Genomic DNA, 17,473 nt, shown 5'->3' with positions numbered 1-17,473 from the left:
GGCCAGCTGAGGGCCGCGTTTCTGGGCCGCAGTAGGCCTCTGTGCTCTCCTCAGTCTGGGGCAGACACAGCGAGCGAGCGAGCGTGTTCCCTAGCGAGGGAGCTGGGCTGCTGCTGGGAGTTGCATTGCAGTTTGGCTTACACAGCCAATTACTCTAGGTCAGCTGAGGTATGATGCTTGATTAGTGTCCAGCAATTCATTTGAACCTTTAAGCCTTTAGACACCTAAACATTTCTGTGGATGTGGCACTAATGATGCAGAGGCAAGTTATCTGAAAGTGCTTTTATCTAGCAGTTGACCAGGGACGACTGTTAAGCCTGCATCGGAATGAGAGGGGAGCAGCTGGCAGGACATTTTTCCACACTGCTTTGGAACTTGCACTTTCCCCAATACCAAAATAGTTCTGGGACATGCTGCAGTGGCCCACTTGTTTTTCTTAGCAGTAAGGGGTTGGGAGGATTCTGGGGGAAGATTGTAAATATATCTTTTCAGCTGTTGGGCTATGTTTATTATCCAGTAAAAGGGAGCTACAGCTTTAGTATATCTTTATAACTGACACTCTAAAAATATAACCTCAACCAAAGGGTAAGCATCTCTTTCTTTAGAGTAACTGTATTCAGATGGAGTACAATCATAGAATCATAATGAGAAAGGAGGCAAATCCATTTTGCTGAGAATTAGAAGAACATGTAGCAGTATATATACATTGAGATACTGAGGATAACATTTGCTAATGAATTGAGGGTAAGTTCTCAGTGAGCTGATATTTATTCTTTAATTTTAACTTACAGTAAGTTTAGCTAATATTGGATTGCCATTTCATTTGCTTCCTTTCTACGAACTTGCACAATTACTCTAAGTAGAAGGCAGAATTGTGGTTACAAAAGACAGAAAATGGGAATTATTTTTTCAGCCTCTTTTAGTTCTGTGGACTTTATTATATTCAAAGAAAAAATATCACCTTCCACCACTCTTCACATCATATATTTGCTCCAAGAAATGGAAGATAGGAGGAATGGTAGTTGAGATGGGATTTGAAAAAAGCCTTTTGCATATTAATGGATGTAGTGACATGATAAATGTCAGGACAGAAGCAAAGTCTTCTTGAAAACAATATAACTGCAAAAAGGACTAAAGAGCACCAAACAGTAGATTGATCAGTATAAAAGGGTAATTTCTCACACTTTGTGTTACAACTCTTACCTCACTTCCCTTCAAAATTTTAGGGAGTGTGGGCAAAATAAAGTAGTACTACAATGCTGTCCTAACTCTGTATAGAAGATCAGGAGCTGGTATCTCATGGACAAATATAACCCAAGCTTCAGGATGCCATGGGATCATATTTCATTTACATCATAAGTTATAAGTGGTCTCTACATTAGATTTTCCTCTCTTTCCATCACCTTCTACCTTCCAAAGTACTTCTAAATAGATTACATCTCTTTGGAGTTATATTTGCTTTGCTAATGGCTATTTTTGGGCTATCAAATGGCCAGCTCTACTGCTGAAGCTCTGCTTCCGTGTCTTCTCTAATTTAGAAACTTACTTGAATGTAAATTTCAAAGCTCTGAAGTCCCATTTTCATAAGTGGCTGATGACCCTGTAATTCTGCTACTCTAGAAAAGTTTAACCCACACCTTACTTTTTTTTAAAATTATTTTTTAATTTTTAGGGAGAGGCTGAGACACGGAGAACAAGTCTAAAACATTTTTTCCTAGGCACGATTTAGAATGCATGTTTCCTCTTTGTTTAAAAGAAGCCAAACTTACCTACTCTCTGGTGGTTTGGTATGTGCTGCCCTAGCTTGAATTAGATCCTCTCAGGGCTGAGATAGTTTTGCTTCTCAGGTCGTCTCACAGGGGCTGCTGAAGATTTTCTGAGAAAAGCAGTCTGCTGCCTCAGACAATGTGCATGGGTGGAAATACAACTGTATTAAACAGACTGAAATTTATTAATGCCTGGAAGGAAGATCTTAATGAAATGGCTGCAGCGAGCATGACCTAGGCCTATGATCATGATGAGGATGCAGAAAGGAGCCTCCCATCTGTTAGTCCCACTAGAATGGACTGTAAGCACAGTGCAAATAAGCACCCGAGTCTTCTATTGTATTATTAATTTCTCCAATTTAGTTTGGTGAGATTAATGAAGGATATGTTATGTGCAGTTATGCACAAAGAGTGAGGAAATTTTTTACAACAGAACAGAGAGGAAGGCATTAGTATAAGTTTTGAGCAATAATGTGTGCTATTCTACTGTTCTGTGTGCATAACACTGGAGCACGTGTCAGGAAGGGCTCTGAGGCTGATCACAGGAATGGGCAGCATCTTGTAAGAGTCCATAAAAGCTAAATAAGCCTGCACCTCTATAAACCTGTGGGAGGAGAAAATATAGTTAGACTGAAAAACAATGCGGGGATAAGAACACGTGGCTAAATAATTTACGGTAAGGTTTTTATAGTCACCCAACCTTCAATTAGGGGGCGTGAGTGTGGAAGTCTTCCCTTAGGACTGGTGGGTTTAAGAAAACAACATTTTGACATTGACATGATAACAACCTGGAGGTTTAATTGCTCCTTTTCAGTCCTGTTTCCATGTGGCTTTTATAAGAAAGTATGGTAGCAAAAATGTTAGCAATATCTCTGTTTTAGAATTCACAGAATAGTTGAGGTTGGAAGGAACCTCTGGGGATCATCTAGTTCAATCCTTGCTCAAGCAGGGTCAGCTAGGGGCAGGTTGCTTAGGGCTGCATCCAGCTGTTTTTGAATATGTCAAAGGATTCAGTCTTCAGACCATCTACTTCTTGGCAAAAAGGTCCATGGTTTGATCACTCACTACTCACACAGAGTAAAAAGAATGGATTTGTGTCCACATGTGTCTTTCATGTGTCCACATGAATTTTATGTGTTTTAATGTGCAGCCATTGCCTCTTACCTCAATGCTGGGTGCTACCAGTGTCTGGTTCCCTCTTTTTTGTTTATTCCTATGCAGTATTTATACACGTGGACAGGATCCACCTGAGCCTCTTCTTCTCTGGGCTGAGCACCCAAGCTCCTCCTCTACAGAGCTGCTTTCCAGTCTGTCAGCCTCTAGCTTGTACTGGAGCCTGGGATTATTAAAGCCCAGGTGCAGGAATCTGCACTTCCTTTTGTTGAACCTCATGAGGTTTTTCTCATTTCTCCTCCCTATCCAGTTTCTCTGGAAAGCAGTGTGCCCATGCATTAGCCACTCTATCCAGTTTTGTGTTATTGTGAACTTGCAGAGGATGTGTTCTTGTCCCTTCACATGTCATTAATGAGAGTATTAGAAAGTACTGGCCCCAGTACTGATCCCTGGGTTGCACCATCAGTGTCTTGCCTCCAGCTGGACTTCATGCCGCCCTCCCAGCTTGGCCATTCTTGTTTTCAATCCACCTCACTGTCCACTGATATAACCCATACATTGTCAGCTTGTCTGTGAGGATATTAAACAGAGACAGTGTCAAGGGCCTGTAAAGTTAAAATTGCAAGGAGTTTCAAGAAGTTGTCAGAAAATGGCTGCTAATAGCACTGAGACAGAGTAGAATAACGTGGAAATTATTGAGGGTAGGAAAGATGTGGCAACCAGAATAAAACTCTGTTAAGGATGGAAGAAGAGATGCTTATGTTTTTCAGAGTGAGAACTAATTCTACAAATGATCTAGTATGCTTTGTACAACAGCTTGTGTACCAACAGCTGTTGCCTTTTAAGTTTTGAAACTACTTTTAGTGCACACCACTGTTACTGGTTGGTATTAGGCTGTTTCCAACAGTTGAGTGTAGTGAAAAACAAAAAAGCAGTGCCTTTTTCCCAGATATTTTTTGTATGCTGTCAATACTGCCACCACAAAAGAATGCTCTGTATGGCCAGTGCATAAAGCTGACTTTTGGAAACAGGATTCCTGGATATTTAAATTACAGGAAGAGGAACCACATGATAAGAGGGAATGATCACAGTGAGGTCAAAGGAACTGAACTGACACTGCAGAGTTGTATTTGATTCTGCAGGCAGTTCTAAAAGAGCCTTAGGTTCTGAGTGTCCTGTCCTGCTGTACATTAGCTGTGATCTACCAATGACAGTGAAATCAGATTTCAAAGTTTTAGTGTTAAAGCATATATTTATGTATGTATTTTCATATTTATGTATGAAAAAGCAATAGTGATAGTAATCTAAGACAACACCAAGCAAATTACACCTCAATTGAGGAGAATGTAATTATACTACAATAAGAATATTTCATCATTTACTGTGAAATTCATATGGATCACAGTTAGTAGATGATTCAAACTTTTTAAGTTTTACCAAAGTGTTTTATTCAAAAAGCAAAATAGACCTTGGCTTTTTAGAGAGCTGAGTGCTGCCAGTTTCAGATGCCGTGCTACAAGGCATGAACAGGTGTTAACAATACTGTTCACCTTTCCATAGCAAACTGAAGAAGCACAGCTGTATTCAGAATGTAATTTTAAAAAGGCTTTCTGTATGATTTGAATAATATTTCAAGCTTACTTATATTTTGATAAGATCAACTTCTCAAATGTCTTTATAGATTTTTTTAATTAATGTATGCAATTTCAGTTAACTTTACATAGATACTCATTTTAACACTAGAAAAATTTATTGTAGTTCTCAGACATAGAAACTATGCTTTAGTAGAAACAGGTTCTTCCCGCTGAAATACTTCATGCTGGAAGAAAAGGCAGTCTCCTTCTGAAAAAAAAGCAATTCTCACAAATCCAGTTCAGGCTGTTCAGATGCTCAAATTATGTCATCCTGAGTTTGATGTCTTGAGGCCTAAACAGGCCTTTAGTTGACAGCAGTTCAGATACGTATTATGGCATTCTGTTCCCTGAAAAACTTAAAATAGGAGGGTAAGTCTGTGGAGACTGTGCAAGATTGAACTCTACACTCACACAATGGCACACCAAACATTAATTGAGCCAGCGTTCACCCTTAGCCTGGCTCAGTCACCAGAAGCCTAAATGAGAAGTGGTAATGGCAATGCTATCCTAGAAATGCTTCTAATAAAGAATAAAAGCATTAGAAGAGGTAATTATCCAAAAGATAAGCTTAGTTGTGATTATCAACATCCATAGAACAAGAGCTGTCTACTGAAGACAATGCTCAGGGACTTAGAGATTTTGAATGTACTGTTCAATAAGGAGACATCCACCAATATTTTCCCAAGCCATGACAATGCTCTCACCCTCAGGCCGGAAAACGTGGTGAAGGAATGTTACATTAGTTGCTGAAGGAATACCATTTAATCTCATCTTAACCTTCACCTACTTCATTTGGGCTCTAGTATTTCACTGAAAGTGGATCTTTAAAGTAACATTAACCCCAAGAATTCTCCAAAATAGCTTCTCCCACCCAGCCTATATTTCTTATTTGGACTTTATTTAGACTGTAATGGGAAAACTGCTTTCTCTAACCAAAATAAAAGTTATAGGTTACTATACCACCTGTTTTAAAGCAATAAGCTCAGTAAACAAAAATAAGTTCTATAAATGAAAATAGCTGAATTTGTAGCTGAATTCATGTGTTACCCAGCTAGCCTCCAACTAGACCTGACTGAAGCATGATCTTAGCACTTATTCTGAAAACTGTGCACCTGCCCTAGAAATAGTGGCTAGAGTTCTGATTTTCAGAACTGACTGGTTAGGGGGGCATAGGTAGAACTATAAAGAGCAGGTATTACAAATTATCTGTCTATAACAGCTATCTGAATATGTCTTTCAGAGTACTGGGATTTAAAAAGGCTGTAGACCAGATTCTTTCTGGTGTAGGTGGATGTCAGAAATACTTCCTCTCAACAGTGTTAGAGTGGGAAGAATGAGTAGGTGGGACGAATATCCATCTCCAGTGATCTAAACAACACAGAACTTGAATAGTGACATTTTTTCAACAAGAACTACACCTAAGTACAAAGATTGGAACAGTCAGAGCTGGTCTACATTGTAATTACTTTGGTAGTATTTTTATCTGCTCCACATGACTATGTGGTAACTGCTTTTTAAAGGAAAATTATTTCAGTGAAGATGCAAGTGTTACTGTGTGTGCTTCTCTAACAGATCCTTAATAGATGGATGTCTCAACTCATGTCAGGACTGGCCAGTCCTATAACTATGGGAGTCAAAAGCAAAATTCTGTCTAACTTGTAAAATGAGGTGGTTAAAAAGGGTTTCTGAAAGGCTTTAGATAATAAGCATGATTCAATTCACATTTTAACTATAATATTTGCATAAACATATCTGCTAATTGCTTTGGACCTTCGTAAGTGCTTCCTAATAGTCTGAACAAACAGATATTGAATCACAGGAATATAAAAGTTATTTCAAAATCCTAGTTTGTTACAGCTTGAAACTTGGAGAGAAGCTAAAAGTTTGTTTTCTTCTGCTGAATCCTTTCAAAGAACTAAGACCTGCAGCAGGCAGCTGGTTTTTGGTACAGTTTGAATTTTGAATTTGAATTATCCCTTTGAAATAGGGAATAGATTTTCCAGGAGTTCTGACAAGAGAGAGTTATATATTATATTATATATATATATATATATAATATTATATATTATAACAATATTGTTACCTTCCGAAATTTAATGTGTGTAAATGGTCTCTCTGGGCAGTTTGGTGATGGGCATCTCATGTTTCCTCACCAAACACTGACTGCCTTGAAGGCAATCATGAGGTTCAGCCTAGTTTTTGACAAGATTTCTGCCCTAAGAAATCCATCTCATTTTTAGCCTCAGCCTATGCATCGTGGAAATATAATCTGTTAGATGCTCTCCTAAAGTGAGCAGAATTTCTTTTGCCACATTATGAATATGGATTCCTGAGACATCTTGCTGTCTTAGAGGTGTCAGACTGCAGTTTTTCTATGTCAGCAGTTGTTTTCACATATCTTTTTTTCCCTTAATGGTTTTGATCAGCTTGATTTAGTTACTGTTGGGATCTAAATCAGAGCAAATTTGGGAAAGTGAGAGCCTTCCTGGGTTTAGAATCCTGACCAGAGAAATTTTAGTGAAGTTCATTGCAGTGGGAGTCATTAACTGTAACTCATTTGGACGGAATAATTTTTCTATTAAATATGTCTGCCTGGTATCAATTTTACAGGATACCAGTAGTTCTTATTAATCTGTATTAGTAATTATATTAGCTAATTGTAAATGCTGTGTAGTGTTCATGACAGAGACCAATTGATTAATTTTGCTCAGGGGATGTGCAAGGTCAGCTTTTCTATGACATTGTTAGAATATCTCTGGTGGACATAATTTTTTTACATTTTGCTTGCATTCTAGTATAGGCATAAGAAATGGGATCTATGATTGTGTGGCTTCCTATTTTTTTCTGTGTACTAGTTCCATTACTACATTAGGCATTGGCTGTTCTGTTATTTCAACAGATCCCATATTTTAGTCTGTATATGCCATAACAGTATTTGAGTGTTGTCATTGATGGTTTTGGGTAATCTGTTTACTCATCAGTCCTTCATCTGTACTACACCTCTCTCATGTTCTGCTGAGGGAGTGGGAATGATCTGTTAGAATGTTGCCTTTGACTGAAAGCTTGCTTTGTTAGTTTGTTTTTCAGTAAATGTCTCACTATGAAAATGTTATAAAAGATGTGGCCAAAATTATTACATGTTGTTCTTCAATGTACTATAATTTTTACAGGAAGGATTCCAAGGGTAACTGTAGCTTCCTTTTGCTAACTTGTCAGTTTGACAGCATTTATGTCTTCACTCCCAGACCTTTATTAATGAAGTCCCTCTTAATCAATTAAAAAATTTAAACTACTTTCAATTGTTTTTGTTTTCTCTTGAAGATAAAAGAAGCTCAAGATATTTCCGATAGGTTAAGTGTTGAACATTAAATGTTTTGGGAAAATGGCAAATCAGATGCCTTGTCTGAATCTTTTTTATGGTTCATCACCAGATTATGCTTAGATTATTATATTTGTTTTTCTTTGGATAGACTTTCAAACCCTTGTAAGAAGTTGAATCAGTTTAAGTGTGTCCCCCTAAAGTTCCTTATTCATTGGATTAGTAAACCAGAATAAAAACCTCTTTTTCAGAGAACTTTCAAATACCCTGCATCATCACCTTGTTATCTGGCAAGGCAGTTTTATTATTGGGACCGCAAAATCCAAATCCTAATGTGAACCATAAACAGCAACTTATCATTTCTTTTAGTATGAGACATCTGTCCTTTTGATTTGTACTAGTGCACAGCATGCAAAGGTACTTCAGGATCTTGTCTGCTGTGTCTGAGTGTACAAGGTGGAGTACTAAGCCTGTACTATATGTGGCAGCATATGAAACCTCACAGAGTTCTTAAGTGATTCCACAGCTATGGTGTGTCTGCTTAGGCAGTTCCAGATATTTGCAGCCTTGTGTTTGCAAGGTTCAGTACAGATGCTGGTGTAAATTGACATGTTGACTAGTGTCGACTAGTATTTACTAGTGACTAAAAACAGTCATGAAGATAACTAGTGTCGCCTTGTTGGTTGCAAAATGTTAATCCATCCAGTTAATACTGGAATCTGACGGAGAGTCTGAAAGACAGTGGCAATCCAAGGCCTTTTCCTCATGAGGATATCTAGCTGGCAAACAATCTGTTGGCATAGTGCAACTAGCAAGTTCTTTCAGCAGAATGCATTTACATTTGCTTGCTTCTGTTGGCAATATGAAACATATTCATGGCTTCACATTGTATTGGCAGAATATGCACAGCATGTAAGAGGATCTCGGTAACTGTGTCTGTAATGCTGTGCAGCACTCATCTTGAAGACAAATATATTAACTATTCATTCTGCACTTGTTGGGGTGTTGTTATTCCTGAATCTAGGGGCACATGAAAACAGCTGATTCTCTTGCAGGAAAACAGTTAGTGCTAAAATTTTAAAGGTCATTCAAGAGCAGCCTCACTGCCTTGTGGATAGGCTGTGTGCCTGGCTAATTCAGTTGTCTGTGCAGATAAGACAGTTCCTTATTCTTAGGACAGCTGTATTGTTGCTTGCTGTGAAGAGGATGAGATTTGTGGGCAGTCTGAATGTCTGTGTGTAGACCCATCTATGTTAACTTGGCATTATTTGGCAGGCAGCTAGGTGAAACTGCTTCTGAGTATTGAATACTGACTGAGCACCCTTCAAGAACTGATGGAAGTGTGCATTAAAGCCACAGAAACTGCTTCCTCACGGCTGTATTTAGTCTTCTCACTTTCTCATTTATTTCACAGAATCATATAATCACATAGGTTGGAAGGGGCCTCTGAAAGGTCACCTAGTGCAAGTGCTTGCACAGAGCAGGTTCAAAAGGATCAGGTTGCTCAGGTCCCTATCCAATAAAGTCTCCTCTAATTCCTCTCTTATGAAGACTGCACAAACACAATTCTTCCATCTATGTACATCATGTGCTTCGTCTCCCAGTCAGCTTGGTAGCCTTCCCCTGAATTCACTCCAGCACATCAATGTCTTGTGGTGAGGAGCTGCAAAGTGAACATGGTACTCAAAAGCCTTCTATAAAATAGTGAAGCTGTACTGATAATTGATAGTTGATAATTGATATCATTGTTAATTGATAACAGTGGTTTTGTCTGTTGTAGGATGGACAGGACTTTGTTCTATAACAAAATCTAATAAGAGGTCAGGTTTTCTACAGGTGAAATGGTTCTGATGGTGAATGCTACTTGTATACCATGTGATTTCTGCAACTATTATGTCCTTTGGGGACCCATTCAGGTGAAAAAATAAGGTGTTTGTAGTAATTGTTGGAGTCAGAGATAAGCCAGTTCTACCTGCTCTGGGTACCAGTTGTTTGAGGGAGCATAAAAGAGCATTGTGATGGCATGCCCTATCCAAACAGTGACTTTTTTCTATCATATGTGCAGATTTTTAAAAATAAAATAATAAATAAAGCTGGATTTTCAGATATAGAACTGTTATCAAGCTTAGCTTACAATATGAACAATGCTCACCTTGGCATCTATAGCTGCTGCTGAGTAGGATTAATAGCAAATCTCCTCCATCGATGTTCAATACTGCTATAAAAATGGAGTTAGGAAGATTATGTAGGTCTTCAACCAAAGATTATTTTTCATGCTGTGTTGTAGATTCTGGGTTCCTAGTATTATGCTTTTCTGATCAAGAATGCAGCTTAATATAATTTAAAAAAAAATTTTAGCATATCTTGCAGTTTTCAGTCTTTCAGGTTTTGTCCTAAGTCTCTGCAATGGGAGGGAGGGAGTTTATGTAGCCAATGTAGGAAAAAAGAGTTTCTCTGGTCTATTTCTTTCCTGTTTATCATGTAGGGTATTTACATGATAAGGTGTAGTCCTCAGACCCATACAGTTCACACAGTAGGATCTGATGGCTTAGAAATCCTGGAAGAGCTTTGAATGTCTGTGATTCCATTGCAGATCTAGAGATCGCCATGAAGACACCATTGTTGCCTGATAGTCTGGAAATGATGGAAACTGTAATAGCTATAACAAAAGGTTTCTGGGAGAAGTTTCTGTATGCCACAGGCTTACTGGGTGGGATTTGTTTTACTAAACACAGGCATTTTCTCATCTGGACTTCATTTATTGTGTGTAGAGGGAAATAGGGAAATTTATAGGGCTTGTTGTTTTAATTTTGCAACAATTTTTCTCATCCCGATGCCACTGCCTAAAATAAAACAGATAAATGATTTGTTAAATACCTGTTTTCTTAATTGATTTTAAAGGGAGCTGGAGAGGACTCTTTCAGCTCTAAAAATCCATGCCATAGCTGACTAAATTTGCTTGTAATAGGTTTGCTTTTATTGTAGTAACAGCAGGCCAAAAGAGAACTTAGGTTGCTTGGGGGAACGGTTTTAACTTCTCCAGTTTTTTCCCATGTTCTCATGGGAATTGGAAGCAGAGCAGGAATGCACACAGGCTTCTGCTGGCTGTCATTTTTCCTGGTTAAGAGTTCTTTGTTGTCTAATGATTGTTCTAGAATAAAGTGTCAAACTCATCCATGCCTAAAGTTTTCAGTGTTTCAGCCTTTCTTCGTGTATTAAGTTTTTTGAGCTTATTAGGAAAGTAGTCTTCACATTGTTAGATACACAGTGGATATTTTTGGAGAAGATGCAGCTCGCTGATCATCTCTGTTTCCAGGATTTGAACAGCCACACTGTGCTGTGGTTAGTTTCTGAAGCACTGAATTTCAATTCTTGAACACATCTTTTGTGTTTTTTTTCTATTTCCTTTCAGTGATCGCATTCAAAGAGTTGTGGTCAACTGCTCAATGTCCAAGTTGAGACCAGTGATGTTCCTCAGGGATCATTATTGGGACTGGTGCTGTTTAACACCTTTCTCAGAGACATGGACAGTGGGATCCAAGTGCAAGCTTGCTGGTGACTCTGAGCTTTGTGGTGCAGCTGAAATGCTTGAGGGAAGGGATGCCATCCAGAGGGATCTGGACAGGCCTGAGAAGTGGGTCCATGTGAACCTTATAGAGTTCAGCAAGGGCAAGGTCCGACACCTGGGACCTTAATAATCTTAAGCACAAGTATAGGCTGGGTGGAGCAAAGATTGAGAGCAGTTTTGGGATTTTGGGGTAAATTAATTGTATTGGAATGTTATTCTTAGATTATCATTACCTTCTGTCCTGCTTCTATTCCTTTCTACTACCAATGAGGTCTTCAAATGATAAAATAACTTAAAAGCATCCTATATTTATTTTTAAATTATGTGACTTAATCATCTGATGTGAGATAACTTCAGCAGTTCAGAGAGGGAATTAAACACTTCTGCTTAATTTGTGGCTGAGCCTAATTGCAGCTGATTTTTAGGGTCTTTGAATCCAGTTCCAAGCAAAAGTCAATGGGATTTAGGGCTGTGGCAGTAGGAGCAAGTTTGGAAACTTAATGGCCAAATAAGCCGGTTTCTTCCCTGTCACCTTACTGAGTTACTGTAGTGGTACACAGGAGTCTACAGCAGATTGCATAACAGACCATGAAGAACTTTGCTGTCTGTATCTGAATATAAGCTCCTAGATTTGAGTTCCCATGTATAGACAGTTAGCATCTAGTTTCTAGACTTAAACATTAGAACTGTATGTTTAGACATTAATTGTCATGTTTTCACTGTACAGGACTTGTCCAAGAGTTTGTCCTACCTTTGAGAACCGAGTAACCAGCACAAGTAGCCAACCTACTGTTAAATCAGAACATTGTATTACATGAATTTTGGACATTTTTCTGTCCTCTTTTATTTGCTTTTCCTTTCAAGCTGCTTGTGAGCTTGCTATTGAAAAAATTCCTTTCAGTCTGTCCTTTAAAATTGATTTCAGTTTTACTTTCAATGGTTTGTTTTTCAAGGCTGAGGTGTTACTATTCCAGTTGTAGAGTTGGTTATCACTTTTTAAGTCAGCTAAAGTACTTGACAAAAAAGCAAGAAGCAAAGGAGCCTCAGAAGTTACATTTTTAAATTTGTTGTGTATTTACAATTTTGTCATCTTTGTTTTCTTTTTCGGTTCCCAGCTTGAGCTAAAAAACTGACCACTGTAGACTGATGTTAAATGTATCAGGAGATTGTTTGGAAACAAGAAATCCAGAGGACTGTATAACAGCATCAGTGTAGCAGACCTTCTGTGTATATTTCAACCTATTGGTCAGTGGCTGCTTAATGTCATCCCTTCCTGGTGCTGAAGGTCTGATGTCATGTTCCAACAGCAGTCAGCAGTTCAGGTTTGTTGGTAGTAAGTTGATCTTTTAGAGAAATAACTCTTCTATGTGGCTTTCATAGCCCTTAAAGTGAGTTGAAAAGACAATAAATATCATTAGCACTATTGCCACCCTTTCTTCTGCTAACTTTTGAGTTGTTGTTATTTTTGTTTTTCAGACTGAGGAAATAGGAGGGTGAATTTGGGAAGTGAAGTTGACAAGAAGTTGACAGGAAACTGACACTGCTGATAAAGGAAAGCAAGGTATGTTGGGCTGTCTTAAACCACACATGCTTCTTCTGAAATATCTAGAGACTAAATTTGGAAATTATCTGTTTCTGTAGCCATTCCCTGTAGTTCATGGCAGGTGGTTTGTGTCCATAGATGGATACCATTTTCAGCAGGAAATTAAAGAAGCCACCTGTCTTCACTGTGTCCCTGTTTTCTCATGACATTATTACCCTTCTTTAATGCTGGCAACTGCAAGAAAATACCATATCTTACTACAGAGATATTTATATAGCAATCACATTATGACTTCATCTTACATAGAAATACTTAAATTAGCTTTAAATTAATTAACATTAGTCAAATACCCTTATCAGTATAGATTCAGCAGCAAAGAATTCAGGCACAGATTAACTTTCTGAATTTGCTTTTCAGGCAGGCTTTGCAGTCTGTGCCAAGTTCTGTAGCTTCACTTCTGTAGCTTCATTTCTGCCTGCAATACAACTATGTAAAGTATACCTTGATAGAATACAGTCATGCCTTGCTGGAGATGTAAGCATGCCCTGTTAGTCTGGATAGCACCAAGAAAAATGGGCTTCCCTTGTGGTCACAATCTTTTCCTATAACCTTGAGATACCTAACATAGCTGGCATGTTTTACAATTTTTTTGTCTCCAAAATTTTATGGAGGGATGTCCAAGTTCCAATGGCATAAAACTAGATGAAGATTGAAATAATGTATCAGCAAAGTCATATCACTTACATTAGTGATGAGAAATAGTAATTAGAAACAACATGATGGAATGAAGTTTTGAAGCTATGTGTATGGAACTGGTGGCTGCTGCAAAATAAGTAAGCTATTAACTCTAAGACTGTGGCACTCATTGAATTTCTTACAATTAGCCATGTACTTTCTAAAGAGATCTGGATTTGTTGCCTTGGAATAGTAAAAATATTGGTGTCACCATCATATTTTCTGGAAAAATCCCTTTACCCCGGACTTTGCTCCTGGGAAGCTGAGAAGCCTCAGAGAAAAAAAAAGAAAACAATATTACTTGCTTGTCCTGTGTTTTGCTGCTTTGGAATGTGTTTGGAGATTGTTTATCCAAGAGGTGTTTGTTTCATTGGTTTCTGCTGTGAGTTATTTTGACTTAATGACCAATCACGGTCAAGCTGTGTCAAACTCTGGAGAGAGAGTCACAAGTTTCATTAGATCTTTCTAGCCTTCTGTCTGTATCCTTTCTCTATTCTTTAGTATAGTTTCTTATAGTATTCTTTAATATAATACAATATCATAAGATAATAAATCAGCCTTCTGAAAACATGGAGTCAGATTCATCATTCCTCCCTTCGTCTGGGAAACCCAGCAAATACAACAATACTTGTGTTCAGGAAGGAAGCACTAAATGAAAAGTATTGAAAATCTAACAACTGAAGTTTAATAGCTTCAGAAGGCACATGACTAATAATCTAACTAGCTGACTAAGAAGGCCTTATGAATTTGGAAGGTCTCTTGAGACTTTCAGCTCTTTCATGGTGAACACATAGATACGCTAAACTAGAAATATCCAGGTGTCATGGTAAAGCATAAGATGCAAAAGCTGTCAGGTACATCAGTTTATGAGCTGAAACCCTTGTAAGTTTCTGTTGCAAAGGAAAGTAGTTCCAGCTTAACAGTTTTAGAACTTTTTTTTTCAGATGTGGTAATAATGCACTCATTTTCATGTTCTTATTTAGATCCATGAATTACTTGAATCCAAGAATTAATGAGATTATTCACAGCAGCATTTGCTTTAAAATATTTTTAAGAGAAAGGCTGCTTAATGCCATTTAAGAGAAAGGCTGCTTAATGCCAATTTCCCTCAAGAAATCTCATTTCTTTTAGAAGTGTATTTTATGATAGGAGGAATTACCCCATTTAAATCACAGAACTTTTTCCCCTGTTACTGAGTTCCTACGCAGCTGGTGAGAATGGACACCCAGCTTCCACCTGGTGAGACAGATTCATAAGGACCGAGGGATCCTGCCCTTGGTAGTTAAAGTTGTACATTTTTACAGTAAGAAATTCTAAGTAGTAGCCACTGTCCACATTTCAGTATCCTCTTGAAAAAAGGGAGAGACCTTATTTCTTAGGGCAAGATTTTCCAATGCATTCAAATATAGGAATATATCTACAGAAAACAAATAGTGGGAAATGTAAGCCTTTCCAGTAGGCATAATGTGGGCAATATTGATAGGGAGGGGTCCAGTTTTCCATTCCCTCCCTCCCCAGTTTTCATCTAGTTTAAAGGCTGCTCTGTATTCTGTCACTTAAAACATTTCCTGAGGCACCTTTCCAAAGGGAATGGGCCAGATTATTAGAAAAATTTATACTTTGATGTCTACCCACTTGTAGTCCCAATCTAATGGTATACTCCCATAAAGCCCCACCACTGAAGGGCTTCCATATGAATGGGAGAAACGATGACCACCATATCTTCTATTTGTTTCACTGAGCAACACAAAAGCAAACATACAAAGTGAAGTTTTGGTCTTTCTGAATTCATAGCAAAACTACCATGGATTTTAGTAGTATTAAGATTTTACCACTGGTATGTTTATTGGCCTCTCAGAACTTTCTTTTCTCTGCACTTCTGCTCTGCTGTGTTGTCAGGTTTTTTTGAGAACAAGAGGAATTGGTTATTCTTTTGTTTAAGCCAATAAATCTGGTTAGGGTTTTGTTGAGACTAAAGTAGAAGCACTGCTTTAGGTTGCTGCTGTAATATGTATTAAAACAGTCTAAGAAAGTACCAGCTTGTGGTTATTTAGTGGTACCATGGTTATATAGTGTTATTTAGTGTACCATGTTTCACACAGGTAACAGGAGTCTAGAGGCAGCAGTCAGTTGTTCTGACAGGTGACTTGACAATAAAATTAAACAAAACACTAAAACTGTCATTCTGGCCTTACCAGACCATAGGACTAATGGAGCAGTTACTGCTTGCATTGCCGTGAATTCACTAAAACTGTCAACACTATTGGAAACTCTGCTGACATTTGTGGGACTATTGTCAACTTCAATCATACTTCTGTCAGAATATTTTATTTGCCACAGTAACTGACTGGTGCTGTCTTTGCTGGAGGAGTTAGAAGAGCTGTAAATTGTACTCCCTTTCCCTGCCATTAGCAGCAGCCATTGTGGTGTGCACTCCTCATTGCATGGTGGGACACTGTCACGTGGCTGTATGAAGCATATCAGTACATGAAAGACATGTTTCCAAGGCTGGTTATGATTCTAAACTATCATGACTAATTGAGATTTTGGTGTTGGAGTGTGTGGGCAAAGTGAGGGGTAAAAAGGAAAATAAACCCCAGTTGTTAAATTGTTTAGGCTTTTCGTAGTGTTTCCATTATGAGCAGGAAAAGGTAAAGAATAAATTACACAAAAATGAAGGCAAATGTTTGGAAGCTGTGCTCTGCAGGCAGAGTTCTGTTGACTTAATCAGATGAAATTCCTGCAGAAAGCCTTCTCCTTTGCTGGTGAAGTAAGTCTAATAGCCTTTCAGCTAAAACAAACTTTTAGGGATTTGTAACAACAACGCTATGGTTCTACAGAGACAACAACATGTCCATAAATTGAAACTAGTCATCTGACAGTCTCCATTTGTCTGACCTACTTTCTACTTGCACTCTATAAACAACCACAAGAAGAAAATTTGGGGATAGCTGAAGGGGCAGTTACAGGGACAGACAAGAGAGGCAGAATGTTACATAGCTTACACATGCTTTATATCTCATAATTTATAACCAGAAGAAAATGAGGGAAGGGGAATGATCACAGAATACTAGTGTCTGATGAAACATAAGTCCAGAAGAGTGGCTCCTTCCTCTTGGCTATCACCAGTGACTGATGTGGGGTGGCTATCTCAGAAATCACCATAAGGATCTCACTGCTTTTTATCTTCCTAAAATGGATGAAGAAAATAGCCCACGTTCTGAGAAAAAACTCTTTCTCAGGTGTTCATGTTCCCCTTTCCAGAAGTTCCTATCCCCAAAACCAGGATGGCAGAATGTGTGTCTGCATGTCAGTCATCCCAGTAGAGAGTCTGGTTCAAGGCTGGTTTTGTTTATGTACCAGATGGTGAGCTGGAGCAGCTGAAGATACTTTGCCACCTTGCTCTATGCACCTAAATATTGCCTCATTAATTATGTAGCTGAAGCTGGAACCCATGTAGTGTGAACTACTCAGTCACATTCTACAGCTAGCAGCCATAACAAAATCTTACTTGGTGTTGGTTTGGAGTATTTGGGATCTAAAATGTGCTGATCAGTAGGTTCTGGAAATTGCTGTTCTTTCTAACAAAGGTGAGATATCTGTTTTACTCGGAAGTGTAAATCTAAAAGAAAGCACTGGAGTCTTCCTATGAATTGAAAACTCAAGCTACTGTTTTCTTAATAATTGCACCTTTTTTCCTGTGCTTTGCATTACTTATAGCAAATATCCATTTGCTAGTTGTTAACCTGCTGCAAAACCTACTAAAATTCTTACTGAGGCTAGGAAATTTACTGT

The 17,473-nt window shown here is 38.3% G+C and overlaps 1 long non-coding RNA gene across 1 annotated transcript in view; it reads left to right on the top strand.

The window, feature by feature from the left end:
- The first annotated feature begins 11,733 nt into the window (after positions 1-11,733).
- The window catches only part of LOC119707720, an 84,520-nt gene continuing 78,780 nt past the window's right edge, over positions 11,734-17,473 (top strand). Inside the window, exons 1-2 of the long non-coding RNA XR_005258831.1 lie at positions 11,734-12,722; positions 12,877-12,961. This is a non-coding gene — a long non-coding RNA (uncharacterized LOC119707720). The remainder of the gene's footprint in view (positions 12,723-12,876; positions 12,962-17,473) is intronic.

The sequence above is a fragment of the Motacilla alba genome, chromosome 1A, assembly GCF_015832195.1.
Source record: "Motacilla alba alba isolate MOTALB_02 chromosome 1A, Motacilla_alba_V1.0_pri, whole genome shotgun sequence".
NCBI classification, from domain to species: Eukaryota; Metazoa; Chordata; class Aves; order Passeriformes; family Motacillidae; genus Motacilla; species Motacilla alba.
Note: the sequence above shows the minus strand (reverse complement) of the source record. Positions and strands in the feature narration are given on the sequence as shown.